The 18,629-nt window shown below is 41.6% G+C and overlaps 1 long non-coding RNA gene across 1 annotated transcript; it reads right to left on the bottom strand.

Moving 5' to 3' along the window:
• Positions 1-279: 279 nt before the first annotated feature.
• LOC310842139 lies at positions 280-5,464 on the bottom strand. Its single transcript, XR_014562919.1, has 2 exons — positions 5,406-5,464; positions 280-2,166 (listed from the first exon to the last, which is right to left on the bottom strand). It is a non-coding gene; the product is annotated as an uncharacterized lncRNA (long non-coding RNA).
• Between the last annotated feature and the right edge of the window lie 13,165 nt (positions 5,465-18,629).

Here is an 18,629-nt window from a genome sequence, read left to right as displayed (position 1 = left end):
TAATCAATAAAGTTGTGGCCTTTCCTTGCCCATTAACCTTACATCACGTGTCCTTGTGTATTCTTTCACATCGTGGGGGTCGGGTCCTCGAACCACAACATCCTGCTTTTTCATCTTGCTTGTAAGTGATTAATATGATCCATGCATCTGGGTGATTAATTGTTTGAGAATGTGTACAGTTAAACCTTAAAGCAATTACAAAAGAAAGGAAGGAAGGAAGGAAGGAAGGAAGGAAGGAAGGAAGGAAGGAAGGGAGATTTAGTAGAACAAGAAATCACATTGATTTTAAAGAAATTTATTTCAATGTTTGTTTTTATTATCAATAACATTTCATTCCTGCCCTTCACAATAATATCCTAGGAGACATTATAACAATCTTATCATACAAGCCTATACCTGTGACACTCTTCATCCACATTAACCTTATTTTTCCCTCCCTCTTATTCTTTTACCTACAAAAGTTATTCATAATCATCATAAATCTTGAGACATGGTTCTGTGGAGAAGCAATTGTTTATAATCTTCATGTTGTGCATTGATAATTTCCTATTTTTTATAAGTTTTTCTCTGATTTTTGAAACTAGGCAGTATATATACCAGTTTTTCAAGAGTGATTTGAATCACAAAATGGATCAGTCCTGTCTCTTGAGACTGTAAAAAGGAAGGGAATAGTTATTTGCTGGTTGTTTCTCTGAATTTAGAAATCAGCATGGGCAGGCCATAGGACCTACCACAATAAATGAATGACTGCTGTTTCGTCTCTTAGCTAAATATCACCTGTTCCAGGTAGAACAATATGCTGTGCTTTCTTGTTTTCAAAACTGCTGGTTTTATCATTTTGAAAACTTCCTTTTAATTTCTCTTTTTATTGGTACACAATGGATGTTTTATGTAACCTGCTTGGGGGTTCTGATGACTTAATGGGACATAGAATAAATAAACATGCAGTTGCCATTTGTAGCTCAAGTATAACAATATTTCTATATTTTGTTTGGTTCTGAAGCTAACTTAAAGTTAGTCAAGTGCTTCCATTAGGAAGCACTGGAAAAGTGGTTTTGCCAGTTTTCTCTGAAAGCCTCTACTTTTCTTTCTTTCCAATGACTGAAGTTTGCATTCAAAGCACTTTAAACACCTGCTGCTTTCTCTTCAGTCGAGCAAGTATTCTAGGCATCTTCAAGGTTTTCTACACAAATTATCCACTTTTAGGTGTGTTTTATGGCTGCAGAGACTTTAAATGGGTTCTAACTGATGATCTGATTGATTGTTATACCTGTACTCCTTTCCACCTCTCAATCTTGGCCCACTGTGGAGATTAGGATGTGGTCAGCTGTGGGCTGCAGTGCGGCTTCTCAAACATTTTTTTCCTGGTAAACTTGGGGTCATTTTTTTTTGTCCAAATGGTTGTCCTCTTCTAAATGCCAGTTGATGCACATGATTTACTGTTATCTATGATGTGTTTATGGACCGAATTGCACTTGCAGCTGTATCCATAAACTTCAGGTACCTTCTAAGTATGGTGTGCCTGAGAATTGCAGGTGTCCAACCAGTATACATTGCCATCTTATGAACAAGATCATCGTCAATGCCGTCCGGTATAGGTTGCATGCAATCAGGATTCTTCAGCTGTGACTTCAAGTTATTGGCCAGAAACTCTGTTGCTGGCCACAAGTACCGAGTTAGCTCTGGTTTCTTGGGAAATAAAGTTTCCTGCAGGTATTCCAAAAATATCCTAAATGAAAAAAGTCCCTCTGCAATGAGTTCCAGGCATCCTTCCTTTTCAAATGTAGAGGGGGAGCATTTACTTTCGCTATGGAACTCTGGGATAAGCAAATGTTCCTGAGGCAGATGACTCCAATCAGTATCACATGTGCCTCGCAGATTACACAGCGTTTTATACAACTTGGTAGTCTTTTTTGTTAGCCAGGTAGCCAAAGGCAAGGCTTCGGGAGAGGCACCTAACTCTTTCTCAAAAGGCATGCTAGCAGCCTGAACCTCAGCCATGATGAAAAGCATGGCAGCAGTGGCAGTGCAAAGAAGAACATTCATTGTCTTCTCTTCCGGCTTTACTCTTCCCTTTATCTCTCGCTTGTGTCTAATGGTGCTGGCTGAGTGGATGTAGCAATTCCTTATGAGGCAAGGATTTCAGTATTCACCTTACGAGGGCACCTGACAAAAATAACATGGATAAAAATACAACAGTGAATGTAGAGCAGAACAGAAATGACAACTAAAAGCAGGAGAATAAATAAGGTATTTTTCTGTCTCTGGAGGGCGTATGCAGCCATCATGGCCATTGTTGGAGCTACTACAGTGGTACCTCGGGTTAAGAACTTAATTCGTTCTGGACCTAGTATTGACATTACAGGAGCCAGAATCTAGTACTAAAAGAGTATTGGAACTGATTCAAGAATTCGGACAGGTAGCAGGTTTTAAGTTGAATAAGATGAAAACTAAGGTTTTAGAGAAAAACGTAACTGTGAATGAGAGAGAGAGGTTTCAGAAGGAGACAGGATTAACACTGGTTAAGAAAGTGAAATATCTAGGGGTTAATATGACTGCTAAGAATGTGAATTTATTTAAAGAGAATTATGAAAAATGTTAGATGGAAGTGAAAAAGGATTTAGAAATATGGTCAACTCTGAAGCTATCACTGCTAGGTCGAATTGCTGTGATAAAAATGAATGTATTGCCAAGAATGCTGTTTTTGTTTCAAACATTGCAAATTTTGGATAAAATGGACTGTTTCAAGAAGTGGCAGAGAGATATTTCTAGATTTGTCTGGCAGGGCAAGAAGCCCCGAATAAAATTCAAAATATTAACTGATGCTAAAGAAAGAGGTGGATTTGCCCTGCCAGACCTTAAACTTTATTATGAATCAGCCACATTTTGCTGGCTGAGAGAATGGCTGCTTCTTGAAAACACAGACATTCTGGACTTAGAAGATTTCAACAATGTATATGGGTGGCATGCATATTTGTGGTATGGTAAGGTCAAAGGACATAAAGCGTTTAAAAACCATATTGTCAGGAAAGCACTGTTTAATGTCTGGACAAGATATAAGGACTTACTCGAAAATAAAACCCCAAGGTGGTTGTCACCGATGGAAGCGAAGGCTCAGAAAAAGCTCAATATGGAGGCCAAATGGCCGAAATATTGGGAAATTTTGGAACAAGAGGGAGATAGATTAAAACTGCAGAGTTTTGAAAAACTAAAAAACAAAGTGCGAGACTGGCTTCATTATTATCAAATAATGGAGGCTTACAATTTGGACTAGAAAATTGGCTTCCAGGTGGAAAAATCAAAATTGGAAACAGAACTGTTATATCCCAAAACTAAGAACTTGTCAAGAATGTATAACTTGCTGTTGAAATGGAATACTCAGGATGAAACGGTGAAATCTGCTATGATTAAATGGGCACAAGATGTTGGACATAATATTATGATGGCTGACTGGGAACCGTTATGGACCACAGGTATGAAGTTCACGGCATGTAATGCCCTAAGAGAGAATATAATGAAAATGATTTACAGGTGGTACATGACACCAGTCAAGCTTGCAAAAATTTACCATTTGCCTGATAATAAATGCTGGAAATGTAAAGAGACTGAAGGTACATTCTTCCACCTTTGGTGGACATGCCCAAGGATTAAGACTTTCTGGGAGATGATCTATAATAAAATGAAAAAGGTATTTAAATATACCTTTCTGAAGAAACCAGAGGCCTTTCTCCTGGGCATGGTCGGCCAATCGGTGTCAAAGAAGGACAGAACTTTTTTAATGTATGCTACAACAGTAGCAAGAATACTTATAGCAAAGTATTGGAAAACACAAGATCTACCTACCCGGGAAGAATGGCAGATGAAGGTGATGGACTATATGGAACTGGCGGAAATGACTGGCAGAATCTGAGACCAGGGAGAAGAGTCAGTGGAAGAAGATTGGAAGAAATTTAAAGACTATTTACAGAAACATTGTAAAATTAAGGAATGTTAGAAGGATGTTGGAATGAAGTTACGTGGTTTTAGCAGAAATGTTATAAAAGATTAAGAAAAAATAGATTGTTAATTGGTGAGAATGTAAAGTTACATTATATTAAAATAAATTATCAGGATAAAAACAAAGAAGGAAAGGATTTGCTGAAATAGCTAATTGAACTAGAACACAAAAAAGGGAGGTGTGAGGAGGTCAAGGAAACTAGCAAATGAAAGATAAGTTTTGGAAAGATTGATTTGTTTTTTTCCTTCTAATTGTTTTTATTTTTCTGTTTTTTTGCTCTTTTTTTCTTTTCTTTTTCCTTAATTTTGTAATCTTTCAAAACCTTAATAAATATTATTTTTTAAAAAAGAACTTAATTCGTTCTGGAGGTCCATTCTTAACCTGAAACTGTTCTTAACCTGAGGTACCACTTCAGCTTATGGGGCCTCCTGCTGCTGCTGCGCGATTTCTGTTCTCATCCTGAAGCAAAGTTCTTAACCCGAGGTCCTATTTCTGGGTTAGCGGAGTCTGTAACTTGAATCATCTGTAACCTGAAGCATCTGTAACCCGAGGTACCACTGTATTAGATAAAATAAAGCAACTGCCTCACGTAGCATATTTGAGAGGGGCACTGTTTTGCTTGTCTCGGGCAGTACAATGCCTTGGGCCACGTCTAATCATTTATTGACTTATCCACCATGAGTAAATCTAATCTTTTTCTAAATCCACCCTTGTCCATTGCTATCAGTAAATCTTTTGTGACAAATTCTCCTGCGCACCTGGGACTTGGGACTAGTAGTTGCCTCAAAGCCAAAGTTACATCAAAAGAATCTACCGAGCCTAGTGAAATCAAACTCACATTGTCACACAGATAATAGCCTCCACAAACTTATACAAGGTTCTAAGCCATAACTTTTGAAACAGCAAGTCTCCTTTTGCCTGGAAACAGATTGCTAGCCGGTGAAGCTGTTCTAGCAATGAGGTGTCGTGCTCCCCATAACCAGCCCTGTCAACAGTCTGGCTGCAGGTCTTTGAACCAGTTGAAGTTTCTGGGCACCTTCCTAAGGCATTCCCACATACAGCACATTACAATAATCCAAACGGGATGTAGGGAAGACATGTGTCACTTTGCGCAACTCAGTCATCTCAAGGAACAGGCAGAATTGGCGCACTAGCCTTAACTGCAAATCCACTCCTATCCACTGCAGAAACCTAGACAGCCATGTTCAGGGCTGCAGCCAGGAGCATGCCCAGACCGTGAACCTGTGTCTTCAGGAGAAGTATTATTCCCTCTAGCATAGGCTGAATCCCCTTTCCCTGTTCTGTGTCCTGACTGAACAAAAGCACTTCTGAGAGAAGCATTCTGCTGATTCTATTTCCCGCTTCAAGGGAAAGGATATTCGCTTCCAACCTGAGCTAGCATACTCACAATCCCAAAAAGAAAGGAAAAGATGTCTCTAATGGTCACAAAAGGTGTTTTCAGCTTTATCAAATAAGATCATAGATTCTGGAAGCTTTTGTTGGGTTTCCTTTTTATAGGCTACTTTGTGCATTTAATTGTAGTATTTCATCCTGCACACACCCCTCCATTTTTCTGTTAACTGAATCCAACTTTAATAATTTCAGGAACATTCCACTCCTGTGGGTTGTTCCTTGCCTTGTTGTTCCTTGACACACCTCACTTCTTTGATAGCCTCTATCTCCCACCAATGTACCAGATCATAGAAACCATCCTCTTTCAACTTTATTTAAATTATCAGCTCTCATTAATTAGGTTCGGTTTAAACCCAATTTCCTCTTGCGTGGCAAGTCCCCTCCCCCATGTGAAATGAAGACACTGGACACATTATTTAAGGTTAATGGGCATAAAAAGGCCACAACTTTATTGATTGCAGAATTGAAAGGTATTGGCCTTAGGCACTGGCTCCTATCGACTACCCGGCATGGAGACCGGGAAGGGTTATCCACAAGCCGTGGGAGTCCTGTTGAAGTACGCCAACTAGGTTCCCACGGGTGTCACCGCTCGGGGGCGTGCCGGAGGCCCTTACCTCCCTAGGTTTTGGACAAGGCAACGCCCCCCGGAGTCCTCTACCGGACTACCCCTTTTCATTGGGGAAAGGTGATGGCGCTTCCTTCCCCCCATTCATTTGCATAACAATTCAACCCCCTTACAATGCCTAACCGCCACTCAAGCAAGGCTCGCCGCCAATACCTTCAAACCTGCAACCAATTTCTAATCCCTGCTATGATGTCTCCCAACCAAATATTGTTTCCAGCATCTGACAGATGCACGCCATCACGTCTGTAGAGGGCCTCGTTGCTGTACTGGATGCTTGGGTGGCCAATGACGCACCCACCCAGAGCCGCCAGATTCTGGAAGCTTTTGTTGGGTTTCCTTTTTATAGGCTACTTCATGCATTTAATTGTAGTATTTCATCCTACACACACCCCTCCATTTTTCTGTTAACTGAATCCAACTTTAATAATTTCAGGAACATTCCACTCCTGTGGGTTGTTCCTTGCCTTGTTGTTCCTTGACACACCGCACTTCTTTGATAGCCTCTATCTCCCACCAATGTACCAGATCATAGAAACCATCCTCTTTCAACTTTATTTAAATTATCAGCTCTCATTAATTAGGTTCGGTTTAAACCCAATTTCCTCTTGTTAGGAAAGCATTTAAAAATATATATATATTTTTATTACTTTTGAACAAACATACAACAAATTGCAGTTTTCCCCTGTCCCCCTTAACAACTCCAGCTAGGTCTAGTTGTATTAGTAATTATAAAATAAAACATGAATTCAATAGCTGCCAATCTAAAAAGTGCCATTCCATGGGTTCACATGTGTCTTGGATGGTTTATAAGCATGTTCATTCTTTGTCGGAGATGAAATGAAATTGAACCATGTTTTATAAAAGCTTTATAGATTCTTACATTGACAACCTTTTCATCAATTTTAAGTCCCAAGAATAAACATAGCAATCTGGATATTAGTTCGCATAACAATGCAAGTTATAAGATGCAAAATTAAGTCTCTGACCCTAATAATAGATATTATTTGAGTATTTCATCCTCAAATACTGAAATTAGTGCCATTTTTGGATCTAAAGTAGTCAACTAAGATGTAATGTGTTCTATTTCCTGAAATATCTGCAATGAGAAAGGAGCAATCAGTGGGCATTCCTACTACATGTGTATAAATGTTCCATCATTCTCACAGTTTCTCCAACATTGTGGAGAGGTCATTTTGTCCATTTTACTTACCAATGTGTTGTGCAGGTACATCCTATTTTCTATAGCACAGATAGAGTGTTCCCTTTTGAAAAATGGGGAAAGGTGGACCAATAGGGCTCAAATACATTTACAAAGGAGGCACTCCTTTCTCATACACGAGCAGAAATAGCTCAAAAGTGATTTATTTATTTATTTATTTATTTTGCCACATTATTTCCAATAAAGTATCATCAATCTCTTGTCCCAAGTCTCTTTCCTGTCTTGTTTTCCACTTGGATAATTTTGCCATTGAAAGATTAGCAACACTTTATCAATTAAATAAATTAAGGCTTTGCCTCTAGGGTCTGACATTTGCGTGTTGAGTCCCACAGTGCCACCCACCAAAAAATTCACACATCACACGTCAATTTTTGTTTAAGGTTTTTGGCATAATTTTGGCCACAACTTTATTCAAATACAAAAAATGTGAGTGGTTGCTTAGGCATTGGTTATGACTATCTGTCCTTGCCCCCCAAGGACAGAGCTGGTCCCTTCCGGACACCACCGGAAGCCAGCGTGGGAAACAAGTATTGGGGAGAAATGAGGCTGGGAATCAGACCAACACTTCTCACCCTCATGTTCCGGTGGGGCTTGCACGGCCCAAGTCCAGCACCACGGACAAGGACGAAAGAATGGCAAGCCCCTGGATTCCTTTAACGGAATTCCCTTTCCGCATCATTTGGAGGGATAGGCACCTTACCCCTCCAAGCACCAATTTAACCAATGCCTAACCGCCAACCTTACAAGTTGTGACGATTTGCTACGCAGTAGGCAAAAACCAAATGGCAACAGCCAATCAGCCAAATGGCAAAATTCCTACCAGGCCCCCGCACCAAGGCGAACGACCCCATGACAGGCATAGCAAGGTCAATTGAACCCAAGAACCATCCTATAAAAGGGAGGGGGGTGATCCGAAGCAAAATGGCCAAGAGGACGCCTATCGTCTGTCTCCTATATTTATAGACTCTGACCCCTCCTCCGAATTGGCAACACTCAAAAATCCCCAGCAACCCAGTTAACCCTTTACAGGCTTGGGTTCCACCAAATTTGCCTAGTCATGATGGTGGCCTGTTCCCCCAACCGCAACACGTGCTCTCTGCTAGTGAGAACACGCTATACAGTATAAAATATTTTCAAAGAAAACAGTTTTCAAACATGGTTAATGACTTTGTCCCTTGTCTGCAGAATTCCATGCTATGGAAATGACTTGATGGATTAACATGCAGTTGTAGACCATTTGTTGTATAGCTATTCCAGACAAAGGAGTGCCTCCTTTGTAAATGTATTTAAGCCCTATTGGTCCACCTTTCCCCATTTTTCAAAAGGGAACACTCTATCTGTGCTATAGAAAATAGGATGACACAATAATGGTGTTACAGGAGAAGGGTTATCTGTCTCGCGAATTGTTTGTCGTTATTATTAATCTCCCAACAGGACCTCTCTTACTGAATTCTACCGATTTGGATTTGACCAAGCTATTTTTGGTGATCCCTGAATTAACAGCGGCATCCTATGGAAGTGGATTGCTGCATGCTTCCACATGATGTTAAATACAGCCACACTGCCTCTTATGTACTACCAACCTTACTGTGTACTTGTGAAACATGGACCACTTATAAACGCCATCTCCAACTCCTCCAAAGATTCCATCAACGGTGTCTCCGAAAAATTTTACACATCACTTGGGAAGACAGACGAACTAATGCTAGTGTACTGGAAGAAGCAAAGATCACCAATGTTGAAGCAATGATTCTTCAACATCAACTTCGTTGGAGCAGTCATGTTGTTCAGATGCCTGATTATCGTCTTCCAAAGCAACTACTCTATTCCAAACTTAAAAATGGAAAGTGAAATGCTGGTGGTCAACAAAAGAGGTTTAAAGACCATCTCAAGGCAAATCTAAAACAATGTGGTATAAACACCAACAATTGGGAAACACTGGCCTGTGAGCACTCCAGTTGGAGAACAACCTTTACCAAAGGTGTCATGGGCTTTGAAGATAGTCAAACTCAGGACACAAGGGAGAAACGTGTTAAGAGGAAGGCACGCTTGGCTAACCCTCACTGTGATCAATTCCCACCCGGAAACCTATATCCCCACTGTGGAAGGATGTGTGGATCCAGAATTGGCCTCCACAGTCACTTACAGACTCCATTGTTAATACTGTGTTTATGGAAGACACTCTTACTTGGCTATGAGTGATAGCCAAAGAAGAAGTTAATATAATATTTTTATATTGTAATCTTGAACTGTTATTGGGATGTATAATTTTCCAAATAATGTTTTACCAGTTTTGTTGTTTTCCATCTTCTGTAGCTAATGATAAACCTCTAGAAATATAGGAGGTACGGCAGTACCATCATTTTTATTTTATTTTTTGGCTTTTTAAATCTTTGCCCCCAACACCCACAAAGAGGATTCATGGGGGCAAAGATTTAAAAAGCCAAAGTCAAGAGTTATGATCATTTAAGTAAAGATGAAAGATCATGGTTCCTTTTTTGTGCATCGTGGTCTGAGCTATTTGCATGAGACACGAAGTATATAGTGTGTGTCAAGGGACAAATCAGGAAGGCACAGGATGGGACTGTTCCTGACATTATTATAGTTGGACTCACTTAAAAGAAAAATGGTGGGAGTAGGATGGGACCAGTACAGTTAAAGGAACTGATAAGCAGATAAAAAGGAAAGCCAAGCAGAAGGAACAGAAACTTCCAGGTACCTCTTTGGTAAACAGCCACTGACCATCTGAGACCTCCTTCTCTTTCATTTTGGGACTGTGAGTATGCTCTCTCAGGTTGCATGAGATGAAAGGAGACTGATATTTTCCATATCAGGAGGGTGGGAGCAAATAAACTCAACAAGACACTATTCTTCTCCTTTCACTCACCCTTGGCTGGCCAACTTCTTATGAACCTATTCAACTCATCCTCTCCTCCGCTCTTGAGGGTCTATCAGAGATCAGGAGGAAGTGGCAGGTATCCTATTCAATTCTTCATTGATTAATGCTCCACGGCAAGGAAGAAACATATTATTACAAAGTGCTTTATGCGCTGAATTAAACTTTGAAAGTTCAACAGCGTTAATTTCAGGTGTCACCCTGCACAATGTATGCACTCACATGGTGCAAAAGGTGGAGAAGGTGGATAGGATCATAGTATGAAGCTGAAATTGGGAAAATTCAGGATCAGGACAGATAAAATGAAGGGAAATTGCACCAAAGGTGCATTTAAACTACAATTAGACTACCATAAATATCTTTATTCTAGGAACGCCTTTCTGAGAACAAGCTTAGTTTAAAATATAGTGCGTAACATAAAGTTAGCATAATAAATGTTACATGGAAAAACATGAAACTTAGAAAAATAGGTGAACCTAATAATACTTGTGGCTCACCAGGGTCTTTTCAAGTTAGAGGCAATAATGCTCTTGTGTTTTATGTTCTAAATTTATTTCCAATTAAAAAATGATAAATAATTCAAAATCAATCCAAACTATTTTAAAGAAGAAGAAGAAAACTTCCAAAAGGTATTGGAGTGGATCGAATAATAAAGATCCGGTGGATAATAGTCATCATTTTTAAAAGTCACATAATAATCTAAATAAATTTATGTATTGAAACCTGGACCCTCTTCAGACAACTCTGGTCCTTTTCCCAACAGACAAAGGGCTTGTTGTGGGTTGTGGGATATCCTGTGTCCTGGTTGTGGGTTTCCCACATGCCTCTGGCTGGCCATTGTGAGGAAAAAGATCAAATGGGCCTTTGCTTGCCTTCAGGAGGATGCCAAGTTCCTTTGTCAATACCTTCTTTATTGGAGGACTAAGGAAAATAATGGGACGTGGGTGGCACTGTGGGTTAAACCACAGCGCCCAGGACTTGCCGATCAGAAGGTCGGCGGTTCGAATCCTCGCGACGGGGTGAGCTCCAGTTGTTTGGTCGCTGCTCCTGCCAACCTAGCAGTTTGAAAGCATGTCAAAATGCAAGTAGATAAATAGGTACCTCTCCCACGGGAAAGTAAACACCGTTTCTGTGTGCTGCTCTGGTTCGCCAGAAGCGGCTTAATCATGCTGGCCACATGACCCGGAAGCTGTACGCCGGCTCCCTTGACCAGTAAAGCGAGATGAGCGCCGCAACCCCAGAGTCGGCCACGATTGGACCTAATGGTCAAGACCTAATGGACTGGACCTAATGGTGCCTTTACCTTTACCTTTAAGAAAAATAATATACGTAGCTGGTAACCTGCATTTTGGGGCTAGGGGGAAGCAACATTGGCTTCCTAACTGTGATTCCTCAAAAGCTTTCCTGACAATAAACAAAGAGGCCCTAATCAGAAGACGAGAAGCTTCCTTGAAAGATTTCTCCTTGAATACACAATAGCAGGCAAGGATTGAGGTCTCCAACGTAAAGCACACAATTTGGACAAAGTAATGGCGAGATCCAGCTGGCACAATTTGTTCATTCAGCCAGTGAATCAGCATTTAAAGGATTCCCGGAAAACACAGTGTTTTTAAATTCTTGTCCCTTTCTTTCTCTGTTGTTAAAGGCTTTGTCCCTCATCCTCAGGGAGTTTAGGTACGAATTGCTTTGCTTCCACAAGTGTTACCTTGGGGGGAGGGGGGAACCATAGAATTGTAGAATCAGAAGAGATCTAGTCCTATCAGAAGAGATCTAACCCATGACCCATTAGATCGTGCTCTAATGACTGAGGAAATTATTTATAAATGAATGCTATCCACTTCGTTGGTGTTTCTGTCGCCAGAAAAAGAACTTCCCTGAGAAACCTCTGCTGGAACTGTTACAGTTTCTGCATTTATTCTGTTTCATTTTGCTTTTTAATTCACTGCTGTTCTACTTTTATCCATGCAATTCGCATCAGGTGCTCTTGAAACCACTGCCTCACATCCAGGAATTGCCACATCCAGCCGATCAAGGCCTCAAGGTCTTCACTTCTCAAGAGGGATATACGGAAGAAAAAAGCAAAAAGAAAAGGCCATGAATGCTCTACTTGGATTCAGGCTTTGCACTGCCACTGCAGCCATGCTTTTCATCTGCACAGAGGTTTGGCCTGTCGCTTTTGCAGCAGCAGGACAACACCAGGCTGTGGCTATCTGGCTCAAACTGAAAGCCAACAGTTTGAACCAAGATGTGTGTGAGGAGCTGGGTACATGTGAAACTGTCTGGGAGGATCTCCCTCGGATGAGTCTCCACCTTCCAGACATTGATGACATAGAAGAATGCTTCCCCCCTGAATTCAAAAGGGAAGTCTGCCTGAGACGCCTTTCCAGGGGACTTTATGTATTTAGTACCTTTCTGAAATATTTGCATCAACATTTGTATGCCACCGAACCGCATACCTATTTTTGGCAACAAACGGAGAAGCTCGCCCAGACCACAAAGTCGTTGATGGATCATCCTAGCACTTTGATCTTCCCAGATGTAAATGTTGCAAAATCTGTTGAGGCAGTGAAAGCAGCTCACACTGGTTGGACGCCCTCCATTCTCAGGCACCTGGTACTGAGGAAATATATTGAATTCATGGATGCAACTGCAAGAGCGTATTTCTACGTTAAAAGAAACTAGAGTTTATGGATAACGATTAATCATGTGCACCGACAGCCGCTTATGAGAAATCAACTATTTGGATGGAGAAAATGACCCAGAATTCACCAAGTAAAATGATTTAGAATCCACAATGTAGCCCACATCCTTAACTTTGGTCAGCGGGCCAACACTGACAGGTTTTGGAAGCACAACTTCCATGAGGCTCCCTTTAAGCATCAATCAAATTGTCAGTTAGAGACAGCCTCCATGATGTATCTGCAGAGGCATAATTCTCATAAAAGTGAGGAGTTTGTGGAGAAATCCAAAAGGGCTCCTAAAACTAGATTTCCCCCACTTCAGATAAAATAGTTTGTCACTAAAGAACCTCCCCCATTGTTTTGAGTTATGAATTACCATCTTAGGAAGGAAGGAAGGAAGGAAGGAAGGAAGGAAGGAAGGAAGGAAGGAAGGAAGGAAGGAAGGAAGGAAGGGTTTGTATTTGATATCCTACTTTATCACTACCCTAAGGAGTCTCAAAGCAGCTCACAATCTCCTTTTCCCTTCCTCCCCCACAAGAAACACTCTGTGAGGTGAGTGAGGCTGAGAGACTTCAGAGAAGTGTGACTAGCCCAAGGTCACCCAGCAGCTACATGTGGAGGAGCAGGGATGTGAACCCAGTTCACCAGATTTCTAGTCTACCGCTCTTAACCTCAACACCACTAAAGAAAGAAAGAAAGAAAGAAAGAAAGAAAGAAAGAAAGAAAGAAAGAAAGAAAGAAAGAAAGAAAGAAAGACACATGCTTAAAAAAACAAATAAAAGGGCTCTTTCTTTCTTTCTTTCTTTCTTTCTTTCTTTGCAGAGAAAACTTTCACTGCCCTTTCGGCAGCGCTTCCCAACCCCCTGATAATCAGCTGACTGGTTGCTTGCGAAGTTCTTCCTAGGCTCCGATAACACCAAGAGTGCCACAAGTTGTTCATCCCTGTCTTACTGGAGAACATTATTCTGCTTTAACTTCTGTACTAATACGATGATTTGTTATATATTTTGAAAGTGAGGGCAGATTTTAAATGTTCAACCTTCTGAAATTATGTCATTTGCCTTCCAAATGCAAACGATCACTTCATGTGGAAGTAATAGGATTGCTTGACTGATTGCATTTCTTTGCCCAAAGTGGCTTACAAACAATAAATAACGATAACATAATAAAACATGATAGAACATCACAAATACAGCAGAAATCATAGAGAGAGGCACTTATCCTATTTTTCCCCCCATTAGATTTGCCTAGTCTTTTATGCCGCTGGTCACCTGCATATTCTTTTAGCTCGTAGGAGTAGAATGGGCACTATCCTTTGTGAAGTCTAAGTTAGCTTCAGAATGCCTTGATCTGCACACACGTTGACTTTGCCCAGTGGTGCAGGGGCCAGGTAGTTAAGCCCCACTGGGGAAGTCACTGGCTGGCGGGGCCAAAAATTATTTCACACCCACCCCCTTCCAACCTTAATTGGCTCCAGGGTTGGGGGCTTTCCCAGCCTTCCCCTCAGTAGCATATGTCTTATTTATGTTAGTCAGTCTTGGAATTTTGTATATTCCTGCAGGATCAGCACAGAAAGGGAAACCCCATGAGAGGTTGGGGGTGGAGTATTGGCTACGGCACACTCTAAGCTTGGGTTAGGGCCTCTGCCCAACTCGAATCTCTCACCCTGGATGTCCAATGAGGCCCTGGATGCTTGGTTTGCACCATTCCAGGGCTCAACACAGGTCGTCTCCACTGGAAGGGGTTCGGCCCTTACCACCAACAAAGGAGTGCCATTGCAACAGCAAAGGCTGTTGGAATGAAGAACTGAATCTGCGTTCTGCTGCCATGCCAACCCTGCTTTCCTCCTGTAGTCAATAAAAATCTGACCTGATTTCTCCCAACTCTAGTGCCTGTCTCAGTCATTTCAACACAGTCGCTGTGAACAACAGAATGTGTCTGCCTGGGCAAACAACAAAATATAGTAAACTTGCTATGCTTGAGCTATGAATGCAAACTACATATTATTTACTGGCTATTCATCCAACAGGATTTATATTCCACTCAGTCATCAGAACCTCTAAGCAGCTTACATAACATATACATTAAATAAACCAATGAAAAGAGATGCTAAAGACAAAATTTCAAAATATAAAATAAAGTCAGTTTCAAAAATAGGCGTGTGGGTGATTCTGTGGTGACCAGTGTCACATTTGTAAGCTTCTTTACATAATATTTTGTGTTGTTGCTAATACTATTTGAACACCAGTTTACATCAAACTATTCCTTTGTTTGATCTTCTTGCAGTCCATGGGACTCTCAAGAGTCTCCTCCAGCACCATAATTCAAAAGCATCAATTCTTCGGCGATCAGCCTTCTTTATGGTCCAGCTCTCACTTCCATACATCACTACTGGGAAAACCATAGCTTTAACTATACGAACCTTTGTTGGCAAGGTGATGTCTCTACTTCTCAAGATGCTGTCTAGGCCTGTCATTGCCCTTCTCCCAAGAAGCAGGCGTCTTTTAATTTCGTGGCTGCTGTCACCATCTGCAGTGATCATTGAGCCCAAGACTCTTGAGAGTCCCATGGACTGCAAGAAGATCAAACCTCTCCATACTGAAGGAAATCAACCCTGAGTGCTCACTGGAAGGACAGATTGTGAAGCTGAGGCTCCAGTACTTTGGCCACCTCATGAGAAGAGAAGACTCCCTGGAGAAGACCCTGATGTTGGGAAAGATGGAGGGCACAAGGAGAAGGGGACGGCAGAGGACGAGATGGTTGGATAGTGTTTTCGAGGTTACCAGCATGAGTTTGACCAAACTGCGGGAGGCAGTGGAGAACAGAGGTGCCTGGCGTTCTCTGGTCCATGGGGTCACAAAGAGTCGGACACGACTGAACGACTAAACAACAACAAAATTCCTTTGTTAAGCGGAGGGGACAGAACTAGAGAGGGGGACTTAGGCTGAATCTTATACCCATCAGCTCAGTCATGTGACCTAGAGACCCGCCATAGAAAACTATTTTAAAGCCTTGTTTTCCCTCTGCGAAGCAGCCCCACTGCTGAACCTAATTTGGATCTGGTGCAACTTACTCCACCTTAATTTACACTTGCTTGCTTCGTGCCAGTTTCTTGGGCCTCAGATTGTTCTCCTGATATTACACACATACATAATTTTATTTGTATGCCGCCTTTCCACAGTTCAAGGCGGCTTACATCATGAAAACAATACATAGCTACAACATAACAAAATCAGCCATCAATAGTAAATACAAAAATACAAAACCAAACTGAACAATTTCCACGTAAATCACAGCAAATGATACAAAAAAACAACAACACAAAACCCAGCAGCAAGAAGAGGAGGAGTAGTTTGGATTTGATATCTTGCTTTATCACTACTCGCAGGAGTCTCAAAGCAGCTAACATTCTCCTTTCCCATCTTTCCCCACAACAAACACTCTGTGAGGTGAGTGGGGCTGAGAGACTTCAAAGAAATGTGACTAGCCCAAGGTCACCCAGCAGCTGCACGTGGAGGAGCAGAGACGCGAACCCGGTTCACCAGATTACGAGTCTACTGCTCTTAACCACTACACCATGCTGGCTCAACTCCCTCCCCAGCAGGTGTAGAGCAGGTGTAAAAAGGCCAGAGCTTCCTGACATGCTCAGTTCTCGTTTCCAGTAGAAGAGCCAGTTTGCCCAGGTCAAGTACCTTAAGATCAGGGCAGCATCAAAGATCAGCATGGCTTACTGACATCCAACACCCTTTTAGAATGTGGTTCCTTTGGGGTTCTTTTTAATTAGGTTATTGTTTGTGGTTTGATTTTATATGTGGTGGTCTTGTTTGTGAACCGCCCTGAGACCTCCGGGTATAGGGTGGTTTATAAATTGAGTAAATAATAATAAAATAATCTGCTGAGGGCTCACACACACTGACCAGAACCCCCAGACACTGCCACACACTGACCAGAACCCCCAGACCTTCTAGTCCTCTTTCACCATTGCAACCTACTAGTTTGTTGCCTTTCATTCTGACAATGGTGAAGCAATAGACAAAAAGTACTGGTAGCAGCCACTGCCTGCTTGTTCATTAGCTTGCTGTCTTTCAAATCCAATCCAATGCTTTTTTTCCCCAGGTCAAGCCATGATAATCATGTTTAATACTTTTACCAGCTTCAAGGCTTTTTATTATACAATGTGTTGTTTAGTCACTCCTGTCTTCCACTGCCTCCCGCAGTTTGGTCAAGCTCATGCTCGTAGCTTCGAGAACACTGTCCCACCATCTCATCCTCTGTCGTCCCCTTCTCCTTGTGCCCTCCATCTTTCCCAACATCAGGGTCTTTTCCAGGGAGTCTTCTCTTCTCATGAGGTGGCCAAAGTCTTGGAGCCTCAGCTTCAGGATCTGTCCTTCCAGTGAGCACTCAGGGCTGATTTCCTTAAGGATGGATATGTTTGATCTTCTTGCAGTCCATGGGACTCTCAAGAGTCTCCTCCAGCACCATAATTCAAAAGCATCAATTCTTCAGTGATCAGCCTTCTTTATGATCCAGCTTTCACTTCCATACATCTCTACTTGGAAAACCATGGCTTTAACTATACGGACCTTTGTTGGCAAGGTGATGTCTCTGCTTTTAAATATGCTGTCTAGGTTTGTCATCGCTTTTCTCCCTAGGAGCAGGCGTCTTTTAATTTCGTGACTGCTGTCACCATCTGCAGTGATCATTATACGATGTGCAGAAGCAGAAATGTTAGACCTGTGAAGTACAAGGATTTTAGTAACCTGTTAGTAATTTTCAGGGAAGAAGATACAATGGTCACAAAAAGAAGTTTAAATGGCACACATTACAGCACGTTCATGCTTTGTAAGTTTCATCGTTGTGGTGCCAAATTGGTCACAAGAATCACATATCCTTAACAATAAGAACCTCAAAGAAGGGAATAAAGTTAAAACATACAGATTTTTATTTTTGTTTCTTGAGACATAGGGGGGTGGGACTATACTTAGAGCAATGGCATTATTTAGGGAAGACTGCATTCCTTCATCGCTCTCTGTGAATTATTGAATAAATAGCTTGGTAAGAACTGTTACCATTTCTCTGTTTCTTGACTGCTACCATGGGAGGAATCTGATTCCCCGAAGCCCGACATTCCTGGGCAGGGACAGCATGACCACTGTATTCCATGTACTGGTAACATCAAAACTGTAATACCGCCATGTGGTCTATGTGGGACTGTCCTTGGGCCTGGCTTGGAAACTCCATCAGTGCCAGACTGCTAATGGAGGCATCTAGCCAAGAACATAGGATACCATTGTTAAAACATCTGTCACATCTACTACCAAGTCAAATTCGAGATCCTTGAATTAATTTACAAAGCCTTGAATAATGTTGGTCCGATCACTGAGATCATCGTCAGCAGGGTCATTACTCCTTCTCCAAGTTGCTGTCATCACCACCAGACCCTCCACGTGTCCCTATTTTCCAGTGACAGTCCTGAATTTACAGGAGCCATTCTGGTTTCTGATTTGATCCCAGAATGTCCCGTTTTTCCTTAGGATGTCCCTATTTCCATTGGAGAAATGTTGGTGGGTATGGAATAGGATATACTTATTTTCAGCAGAGACATGCCCCTCTTTCATCAAAGAAAGGTTGGAGGGTATGCACTCCAGTGTTGTGGAACACACTGCCAATAGAGAGACTGCAGATTTATATTTATACCCCGTCCATCTGGCTGGGTTTCCCCAGTCACTCTGGGAGGCTCCCAATGGAATATTAAAAACACAATAAAACATCAAGCATTAAAAACTTCCCTAATCAGG

The sequence above is a fragment of the Podarcis gaigeae genome (assembly GCF_964106915.1).
Source record: "Podarcis gaigeae genome assembly, chromosome: 3".
Lineage (NCBI taxonomy): Eukaryota > Metazoa > Chordata > Lepidosauria > Squamata > Lacertidae > Podarcis > Podarcis gaigeae.
Note: the sequence above shows the minus strand (reverse complement) of the source record. Positions and strands in the feature narration are given on the sequence as shown.